General features: G+C 44.5%; 1 protein-coding gene across 1 annotated transcript in view; it reads left to right on the top strand.

The window, feature by feature from the left end:
* The first annotated feature begins 7,719 nt into the window (after positions 1-7,719).
* Positions 7,720-11,454, top strand: part of AFF3 (ALF transcription elongation factor 3) — a 613,873-nt gene continuing 610,138 nt past the window's right edge. Inside the window, exon 1 of the mRNA XM_010352080.3 lies at positions 7,720-7,824. The gene's annotated coding sequence lies outside the window, so the exon portion shown is untranslated. The remainder of the gene's footprint in view (positions 7,825-11,454) is intronic.

Below are 11,454 nucleotides of genomic sequence, written 5' to 3'. Positions count from 1 at the left end.
AACCTTGGCCACCTGAAGTGCTGGGATCACAGGAGTGAGCCACTGTGCCTGGCCCACAATTTATTTCAACAATGCATTTTTCAAGAAAAGTAAAGAAAGACTACTAAATACTTTAAACATAATTGTAACTGTTGTAACATTTTGCGTGGTTATTTGTAAAAGTTTACATTTTTCTGACCTGTTTGTGTAAACAGAGTTTGTATCAATGGTAAAGAAGTATTTGAAGAAATTATTCTTAAAAAGTCTGCCTAGGAATTGTATGTAGCCTATCACAAGAGAATTAAAAACAATGTTTATGAAAATTTGGTATTTATTTTAAAACATTATTTCCTAAAATATTTCAAATACATAAAACCAACCAATAAAAATGAGACACACACACACACTAAATATTGGCTAACATTGTGAATTGAAAGTCATGTACCTGTTTAAAGCTCAGTAAGCCATTTAAAATTTATTTTAGTGATGGTCAACCCTACATGGTATCAACTTAATGGTTGTTTTTTGTTTGTTTGTTTGTTTGTTTGTTTGTTTGTTTTTTTGCCTCCTGACATGCTTTAATACCATGTATGAGGACTTATCACTATCCTGTTCCTGTTCCTGTTCCTGTGCTTTCAATATCTCATTTGTATGCAAATTCTCGTGTATGCAACTTATTCTTCGGTAAATGCTACCAGCAGATTGAGTGTCTCTGTAATTATGTTCCATCCCTGTCGGCCCTATTTGTGTCTTATTATATCACTGCTGCAGTCCCTGCTTCATGTTCCAGTCATGAATTACATTCAGAGTGGCCCAGGCAGCAATTTTTCTTACTGGCGATGGGCTGCCCCACATCTCTCCCCTGAACGCGTTCCCCGCTTACACAGTGTCTTCCTAAAATGCATGCGTGGGACTTGTGCCTCCTTTCCTTTTGTTTCCTTTTTTTAATCTACTTTTTACTTTTTTTTTTTTTTTTAAGAGTAGGGGTTGCAGCCTCTAACTTCTGAGGATAGCAGCTCAAGCTATCCTCTTGCCTCAACCTTCTGAGCAGCTGGGACTACAAGCCTATGCCACCACGCTTGCCTAATTTTTTTTTTTTTTTTTTTTTTTTTTTTTTTTTTTTTTTTTTTTGAGACGGAGTTTCGCTCTTGTTACCCAGGCTGGAGTGCAATGGCGCAGATCTCGGCTCACCGCAACCTCCGCCTCCTGGGCTCAGGCAATTCTCCTGCCTCAGCGTCCTGAGTAGCTGAGATTACAGGCACATGCCACCATGCCCAGCTAATTTTTTGTATTTTTAGTAGAGACGGGGTTTCACTATGTTGACCAGGATGGTCTTGATCTCTTGACCTCGTGATCCACCCGCCTCGGCCTCCCAAAGTGCTGGGATTACAGGCTTGAGCCACCGCCCCGGCCACGCTTGCCTAATTTTTAACTTTGTATAGAGACGGGGTCTCACTATGTTGCTCAGGCTGGACTCGAACTACTGGCTTCAAGCAGTCCTTCCACTTCAGCCTTCCAAAACACTGAGATTACAGGCGTGAGCCACAGCGCTCTTATCTACTTTTAAAACTGGATGTCATTTGATTCTAACAGAGATATGTTGTTCAACTAACTAACTTAACCTCTTCTCATTTTCTTCCTTTTTTTTTTTTTCTTTTTTTTTCTTTTTTTTTTTTTTTTTTTGAGATGAAGTCTTGCTCTGTCACCCAGGTCGGAGTGCAATGGCACGATCTCAGCTTACTGCAACCTCTGCCTCCTGGGTTCAAGTGATTCTCCTGTCTCAGCCTCCCAAGTAGCTGGGATTATAGGATTGTGCCACCACTTTCAGGTAATTTTTTTTTTTTTTGTATTTTTGTAGACAAGTATTTCACCATGTTGGCCAGACTGGTCTAGAACTCCTGACCTCAAGTGATACACCCACTTCAGCGTCCCAAAGTGCTGGGATTACAGGCGTGAGCCACTGCTACTGGCCACCTCTTCTCATTTTCTCCCCTGGTTTGATTTATGTGATTCTAACATATGAGGTAAAATCATTTTATATACATGTGTATGTTTTGGGTTGTTTATAACAAGGCTGAGTAATCTAATGAAAATTTCATGTGGGACAGCCATGCCAGGAATAAATATTATATGTATAGATTTGCATACAAATATAAACACAATGTGTACACCTGTCTTTACACATACACACAAGTGTATGTGAATGAAATGTGTGTGTGTGTGTGTGTGTGTGTGTGTGAGAGAGAGCGAGAGAGAGCGAGAGCGAGAGAGAGAGAGAGAGAGAAAGAGATTGTATGCTCTGGAGCAGTCATGCCTATATTCAAACCCTAAATCTTTTTTTTTTAGAGATGAAGTCTAGCTCTGTTGCCCAGGCTGAAGTGCAGTGGCGCGATCTCAGCTCACTACAACCTCCACCTCCCAGGCTCAAGCAATTTTCCTGCCTCAGCCTCCAGAGTAGCTGGGATTACAGGCACATGCCACCACACCCGCCTAGCTTTTGTATTTTAGTAGAGATGGGGTTTCACCATGTTGACCAGGCTGTTCTCAAACCCCCGACCTCAGTGATCCGCCTGCCTTAGCCTCCCAAAGTGCTGGGATTACAGAAGTGAACCACCATGCCGGGCCCCTAAATCTATTATTAATGATCTGTTTGACCTTGGGCAATTTCTTAATCATCTGTGCCTCATTTTCCTCATTGGTAAAACAAGACTAAGATTAAATACATTAATGTAATCATAGAAAGTGCTTCTTGGTGCATAGTAAGCTTCAGTAAGTGACAGCTTTTTAAAAAATTATTATCACATAGGATAAACAAGAGATATAGATATACGCAGAATAGGCATTGCTTAGATTCAATCCCCTGTTCACTCAGCCAAAATTCGTGGTACCTGCCGAGAGCAGCTACCCTGCCAGCTGTGACATGGGAGTCCTCAGGGTCAATAAAGATGAAGTCGGTGTCTGATGGGCATTCATGACCCTGCTCCCTCCTTGCCCACTCCTGTACCCAACCTGACACCAGGGCAAAATGGGCCACCAATACCCAGCCTGGTTGGAAATTATGATAAAAATGGTCCTAGTCAGCTCTAACCAGTCTTCCCTCACCCACTGCCACCTTAGCTGTGCCTTTGCTCAGTGCAGATTCCTATACATATGTCTCTGTCCCCGCTTAGCCTCACGAAGAGACTCACGAAGCCCCTCTGTGTCCTTGCCATCCTTGTGCCCTGAGAGCGCAGGCTGCGTGGGCTTGTTTCCAGGGTCCTGGAGGACAGGACAGGCTGTGTTTCCTATGGCCTCATTCCCAATCACAGGAGGGCATGACTCGGCTATAAGATGCACTTCTTCCCTCCAGGAAAGCCAAAGGAACTTTGCATGGTAAACAGGGAAATGGCCCAGGGGAGCTATAGCCATAGACACAGTCCTTCCTGGAGGTGGTGGCAAAGCCCCAGCTTCCCACTGCTGGAGAAGTGGGGCCTGCTTGGTGCACAGCGTTCCTGCCGCCACTCTGCTTGGACACAGAGCATGGCCCAGAACTCTCCCACCACCCTCTAGCCTCACGCCTTGCTCTGTTGGTTCCCCAGGCTGTCTGGGCATCCAAGAGACCAAAATCAAAGATTCATCCTGCGTCAGGGCTTTGACAAGTCTTCCAGATCTTTCTAGAACAAAGCTACCCCAGGAAAGGAAAAGGGTCCAGATACACCTAGCCGCATCACTTCTGTAAAAATCTTTGCAGTTTCTGGCCTGCTTGGGCAGCAACCATGCCCCCGTGGGAGGATGAGTATTGATTGGGCTTTCCATTTTATAGCTGGAGAAACTGAAGCTCCAGGATGTTACAACTTGCTCGAGGTTACACAGTGACCATTTGACCAAATTGGTGCTCAAGTTTGTTTTCCCCCACTGCAGTCTAGTAACCTTTTCATTCATTTATTCACTTGACAAATATTTACTGAGGTCCTACTATGTGCAACAGGTCCCACAGAGACAGACATGGCCAGGGCCAGCACCACCTCCGCCTCACAAAGCCTCCAGTCCCAGGTGGGAGATACACAAGTGACTGCTTGATTGTAATTAAGTGAGGTGGATATTAAGGCAGAAGAAGTACATTTATTAAACATTATGCTAGATTTTCTGCCAGAGGCTGGAAATAATTTTAAATGAATAAATATTGTGACCAGTCCAGCCTCCAGGAACCTGTTGCTGCTCACACTGGATGTCTGCCTTCAGCATGTCCAGCTGCTGGCCATGGCAGGGATGTCTACACGGGGCAGATGGTGGCAGCAGGCTCCCCTGAGTCCTCCCACGCAGCTGCTCAGGGACAGTGAGGACCTTATGCAGACACACAGTGGCCAGACACAGCCCAGAGAGGTTGGTTGGAGTTTGGTGGGCAGCAGGGGAAAAGTGGAGGGCAACTTGGATATGGTGTGGCTGGAGATGTCCACACCTAAACAGCTCGCAGAGAGTGCCTTCTAGAGTCTTGCTCTGTTACCCAGGGTAGAGGACAGTGGTGTGATCATAGCTCTCTGCAGCATCAACCTCCCCGGCTCAAGTGATAATCCTCCCAACTTGGCCTCCTGAATAGCAGTTACTATGGGTGTGTGCAACCATGCCCAGCTGATTTTTTATTTTTTGTAGCAACAGGATCTCACTATGTTGTCTAGGCTGGTCTCAAACTCCTGGACTCAAGCCATCCTTCCACCTCAACCTCCAGAGTAGTTGGGACCACAGGTGCATGCCACCACGCCTGGCTTTTTTTTTTTTTTTTTTTTTTTTTTTTTGAGAATAGAGTCTCACTCTGTCGCCAGGCTGGAGTACAGTGGCACAATCTTGGCTCACTGCAACCTCTGCCTCCCAGGTTGGTTCTAACAATTATCCTGCCTTAGTCTCCCATGTAGCTGGGGTTACAGGCATGTGCCACCATTCCTGGTTAATTTTTGTATTTTAGGAGAGATGGGGTTTTACTATGTTGGCCAGGCTGATCTTGAACTCCTGACTTGAAGCAATCTGCCCACCTCAGCCTCCCAAAGTGCTTGGATTACAGGCACGAGCCACCATTCCTGGCCAACTTTGTAATTAAAATGAAGACATTCTGCCTTAGACGTAGTAGCTCTCCTTGGTATGAAATTTAAAAATTTTACAAGGAGTTTACAGAATAGTGAGATAAACAAACAGAATAACCATCATGATAATCCCCACCATTTGATGAATACTTACAACATCCTGAACAGACACTATGTTGTTTAATTTCTACAATCACTCTGTAAGTCAGTACTGTATAGACGAGGATGCTGAAACTAACATCCTCAAGGTACCCCTGCTAGTAAATGGTAGAGTCTGGACCCAAACCCAGGTCTTTCTGGAGGCAGAGCCCACCCTCCTGACTGCCAAATTGTTCACAGTATCATATAACATGAAAGCAATGGCTTCAGTGCCCGCTGCACAAGGTGAGGAATTCTGCTTTGAGAGGAGCAGGAGGAAGGGTTTTTAATATCCATGGAGATCTGCCAGATAGCCAGTGGACGTGAAGGCACCCTGAAAGAGGGAATAGCATCTGCAAAGCTGTGGCCTAAAGCAGCCTGAAAGCTCAAGAAACCGTGAGTGGTGTGGGATTGCTGGATGGTGAGGAAGGAAGCGGTATCCAGGATGGCAAGATATGGTGTTGGGGAGTGAGCAAAGGCCGCTGAATCCAACATCTTGCCTGCCCAGCCATGGAGCCTTGGGATTTTCCTGTGGGTAACACGGAGCCATTGAAGAGTTTAAGGACTGGTCATCGGGTAAGCGGAGTCATCATTTCTGTAGTCTTTTGCAGAGAAAATTTGGAGGCAGTTTTGAAAAACTCTAGAGCCTGACGTGGGAGATGAGTTAGGAGGTCACGTGTCCCCACATTTTTAATTTTGTGTCTTCAGCAAAAAATTCTTTGTGCCTATTCTGAGCAGATGTATAATTATTCACAAATGATATACAATACAACTGTTTTCATACATTGCATGCATTGAAACATACACAAAATGTAAACACTAAAAACATGACGTGAAAATAGACGTAAGTCTTGGAACTCGATGGAGGTGGTGGCGGGCACAACATTGTGAGTGTACTCAATGCCACGGGATTCCCCATCTTAAAATGGCTCATTTTATGGAATGTGAATCTTAACTAAATACAAACACCAGACAAGTGTGGGTGGATAGACATTCAAGTCCTTCCTTCTCATCCCTCAGTGAGTGGTCTGGTGTGCCCTGGGTGCAAGTACCCCCTCGGGGATTACCGCAGTGATGACTGGCGATGGAGGGAGGGTGTGGCTGTGGAGATGGGGACGAGAAGAAAGAACTGAGGAGTGGCTGAAGAGGTAGAATGGGCAGGGCTTGGTGATGGAAGGTTGAAGGGTATTCAGGAAAGAGAAGAGCATGGGAAGTCTCCCCATTTCCAGTTTGGGTATAAGACAAAGAAAGGTTTTCCCGTTGCCATGACATGAGGCAGCCAATACTGGGATAGTTTCCCAGGGCTTGGGATAGGATTGGGTGGGCAAGCGTCTAGGTCTCCAGTCTGAGGATAAGCATGAACCTGTTTGGATGAGGATACTGGAAGGTCAAACTTGAAGAAGCCAGACTGGCAGAGGCAAAGCAAGAGGTCAGATGGTAAACTCAGAAGCAGGGGGAGACCGGAGGCGTAAGCCGGGACCAGACAGGAGGGAATTCACAGTCCGCATGATAAGCGATGAGCGGGGCAGAGGACTGAGCAGGGTTTCATTGCAGCCAGTCCGACCGGAGGTGCTGGGGGATGTTCTGCAGAACAGCAGAAGCTCCTGAAGCTGTGGATGTGGGCTTGGCAAGTAGCATCTGGAAGGGGGAGAGGCCACTGACGGAGAGCAGGAACCATAAGGCGGAGAGTGGAGCTTGCAGGAGGGTGAAGATTAAGATCAAGGAATGGACGCCTGACGGTGAGAGAGACCACCTGACAAAAACCCGGAGAAGATGGCATCATGGCGGCCCAGCCGAAAATTCTGGGAGGAAAGAAATGGTCAATGGTACAGGGGAGACAGACACAGCAGGGGAGGCAAATAAAACAGGGATGGAAAAAGCATCCATTGGTGAATCGCTAGTGTCGTGAGTAAAAATAATTCCAGGAATGAATGGGGAAAAGGAAGGGTGTGGGGCAGAAGCCCAGCGGCGGTGGGTTGACTGCCTGGGAGATGAGGAGGTAACCCCTGGCATGTAGGTTATGTAGACCAGCCTTGGGACATCTGATTCCTCTCCTAAGACTCTTCTCCTTTCCTAGTGTAGCTTTGTTCTAGAAAGGTCTGGAAGACTTGCCACAGTCCTGACACAGGATGAGCCTTTGGTCGTGACCTCTTGGATGTCCAGACAGCCTGGAGAACCGGCAGAGCTTTGGACAAGTTAAGCGGCCCATTGAAATCAACATTCCTGATAATAATATATCTGAGAGATTTAAAAATGTTCCTAGGATCCTTTTACGGGGTCCACATAGGGTTGGAAAGCAGTTGTGTCATAGAGGCCTTCTCCCTTGGCCTCCATGGCCACCTTCCTCTGCTTTTGTCAGGTAGTCTCCCCAGAGTAGAGTCCAGGTTCCTGCTTCCAGCCTTCTGGTAGATCAGGCCCTGCCACAAGTGAGAGTTGGCTGGTTGGGTATCTGGTTTAGTCACTCGCCTCCACACTTTCACATCCTCTATCGACACCTGCACACTTGGGTTGTGACCACACATGCTCTTCCTGTTTGTACAGAAACTGCCATTCAGAAAGCTCGCCAGTGAGAAGGGAGCTCCACGCTCAGCCTCAGAAGAAAGACATTTAACGGCTTACTGGAGAGAGAAAGAAAAGGAACAGGAGCTAAGAGGTAAGATCAAACTGGAGGGCATGCAGGCCCTCTGGGCTGCCTTGGGTGGAAGAGAAGTAGCCCCCACTTTGTGCGCTGCAGGGTGGCACTCCAAGTAGCTGAGCTGGGCTGGGCAGCAGGGAGCATTCTTCGTCGGCCTCACTGGGATGGTCCAGACCCTGCTGAACAGCCAGAGGAAGTGAGAAGGAAGAGATGGAATGTGTCTAAAGTCAGCACTGAAGCCATGAGACAGAAAGAGAGAGGTGGAGGGTACATGTGAAGAAGACTTAGCCTGGGTGTGAACATGCTCACACATACATTTATGATGCTGGCTGGGGCCTTATGAAAAGTGTGTCTTGACTTCAGGTGGCCCATTAGCTATAACCTCAAAAAAGAGAAACCATGACATGGTCACAGACTGGACCCCAGTCATTGGCCCCAGTGAGTGAGCTCACAAGGAGAGAGCATGGGTGGTTCCACCTACGGCCACCGTCACTCCTACAGAAATGACTTTGAATGAATGACCTTCTTTCTCACTGTCAGGGGCTAACAGCACTATCTTTGTATTCCTTGGATGGCACATTTTATATGTGTGCATTTGTGTGTGTATGTGTGTGTGTGTGCATACACACATCATATATTTATACACATTACACTGTGTATATATGTGTGTTTATGTGTGTGTGTTTCTGTATATATATAGATACACACACATATGATTTAATGCAATATACACTGTGACTAGATTTTTGAAACCAAAGAGAACTAGTAGTAAGACAAAGAGTTTTTTTCCTAATATGTAATTTCCTTGCTATTTAAGTCTCACAAATATAAAAATGAGATTCAGGTATCTAAAAGTCAAGTGTTTACAAAAAGAAAGTGGGGTGAACTCATTCTTTGAATGTTGATTGCACAAATTATTCATCAAAAAATATTGGCTCTGCCTTTATTAAAAGCATGCGTTCCTTGGTGCAAAACTTAAGAATGTTCTAAGTACATACAAGAGCACCTTCTTTACCTGGGGCTGTCCCATCTCACTGTTAAGTGAAGTGATTACAGTGAAAGTAATTCAGACATTCAGTATTCTTAGAGTTTTGGTTGTGTTTCTGTCAACTGCTATTCTCTTGTTCTAGGCTTTGCCCACACTTAGTGTTTTTGTTGTGTTATGCATATTTATATTTGATTTGAGTTTAGAAACTAGAAAAATATATACATTGCTTATTTTCTAGACTTGGAGGTTTAAATCCTCACTCTAACATGATGACTTTGGGCAAGTCGCCATACATCTCTGCATCAGAGTTCCTACATTTGTAACACAAGTACAATTGTAGTCCCCTCCTCTTAAGTAAGAATTAAAAAAGCTAATACATGCCAAGTGCTTAGAAGAGTGCCTAGCACATTGAATGGGCTCAGTAAGTATTCGCAGCTATTATCATTGTCACCATCATCATCATTATCATCATCACTGTCTTTTCTACAATTAAGCCATCTGACTTCAAGGAACATGGTAGGAGGCTGGGAAAGGTGGAAGTTGGGAGATGGTGTGTGTAAAATGTGTTTGGGAAGCGACACTTAAGGCCAGAGCAGTGACATCACAGTCCTTACACTGTAGCTGCAGACAAGTAATGAGCAGAAGGAAAAGCACAGAACAGCCCTCCCTAGGAGGCCCGCTTGTGAGAGGAGCATGCTTTGGAGCTCTGTGGGCTTGATCACATGTACTCATACACATCCTGTACAGCAACCCAGGAAATAGATACATGTACCAATGACATCCAAATGGTAGTACATAACATGCGTTCAGTGCCTGTCAGGTGTGACACACGCACTCAGCATTTTATGCACATTTTGTTATTGTAGCTGAGCCATTGCGATTATGCTTATTTTAGATGAGACTGGTAGATAGCCTAAGAACACAGAGCTAGGAAATAGCAGCATTGGGATCTGACCATCTGCAGATTCTATGCCCCAATGCCTCAGGCATCACACCCAGAATACAAAACAAGTAGTAACAAAATGTGACCAGTGAGGACACCCAGTCCCAGAGAGTTTAAGAAGCAAGTTCTTGTGTTCTCATTGTTCAACATCCACCTATGAGTGAGAACATGCGGTGTTTGATTTTCTGCTCTTGTGTCAGTTTGCTGAGAATGATGGTTTCCAGGTTCATCCATGTCCCTACAAAGTACATGAACTCATCGTTTTTGATGGCTGCATAATATTCCATGGTGTATATGTACCACATTTTCCCTGTCCAGTCTATCGTCAATGGGACACAGGGAGGGGAGCACTACACACTGGGGTCTATTGGGGGGAAATACGGGAGGGACAGCAGGGGGTGGGGAGTTGGGGAGAGACAGCATGGGGAGAAATGCCAGATACAGGTGAAGGAGAGGAAGGCAGCAAATCACACTGCCACATGTGTACCTATGCAACAATCTTGCATGTTCTTCACATGTACCCCAAAACCTAAAATGCAGTTAAAAAAAGGAGCAAGTTCAAAGTCACAGTCAGAGCTAAATGGTGAGGAGCTGAATTGTGGTTTCCAAATTTCCATTCTTTTTTCTACACCACTACTCAGAGGACGGACCCGTGGTCTGACATCCTGCCTATCAAGGTTGAGCTCATAAATCACTTATATCTTCTGCACTTGCACATCTTTTTCTGTGAAGTGGGTATGCCTTGTCCTTCAGAGTTCACAGGATTTTATAAGGGCTCAAGGAGTCTACATATGTAAAATGCTGGTATATTATTTCCAAGTCATGTGAGGAAAATGTGTTGAAAGCCACCTTCAGTAAAGGCAAGTTAAATGGAAAAGTACAAATGATGTTGGTTCTTAATGACATGTCGTTAGGTATGATTTAACTTGTTCTTTCAAATGACCCCTTTGCACTCTCTGGAGCCAATGTTCCATAATTTGCAGAACCATTCACATATACGAAAATGTAGTTGATTTCCAATTTTTGAATATTACAAGTTAAATTGCAATGGCTGTTCTAGAAATCCTTTAGTGCAATCATCCTATTTGTTCTTTTAGTATTTCCAAGTCTGATAAACAAGGCGTATTTCATTTCTGTTTTCATTTGCCTTTTTTTTTTTTTTGGTTATTAGTGAGTTGATTCTCAATGTTTTAAAACATAGCTTTGCCAAAAACTAAAAACATTATTCTTCATCCAGAAAACAGCCAAAAATCCATGCTACTTTTAAAGTGAAATGGCACCATTGTTCTCATCATTAAAATACAAGTAGGTGTCTGTGTACAAATATAAACCTATTAAAAAGCATCTTGCACAGATATTCCTCTTTATAGCTTTTATCTGTGCTAAAAATGGGGGGTTATAATGAATACAAGACAGCTAGACTCCTGCAATAACTAATAAACATGACAATTTGATTTATTGCCGTTCCTTGACTATAGCCTGTTGACAGACTTTTCTTTATGGAAAAATTACCATGGTTTAAATCTCTATCATATGGCACTTAATTCAATCAGCAATATGTTACCAATTAGATCCTGCTTAAACTACCATCAGCCAGCAGACCAGGGGACATGTTAAATAGAATGACAATCAGATAACTAGTAAAATGCTTTGTGGCAGCTTTCTCAGGGCCAAGGAGCAATGTGGAGACCATGGATAACGAAGAGAGAAAGGGCAA

Source organism: Saimiri boliviensis, chromosome 1, assembly GCF_048565385.1.
Source record: "Saimiri boliviensis isolate mSaiBol1 chromosome 1, mSaiBol1.pri, whole genome shotgun sequence".
Classification (NCBI taxonomy): domain Eukaryota; kingdom Metazoa; phylum Chordata; class Mammalia; order Primates; family Cebidae; genus Saimiri; species Saimiri boliviensis.
Note: the sequence above shows the minus strand (reverse complement) of the source record. Positions and strands in the feature narration are given on the sequence as shown.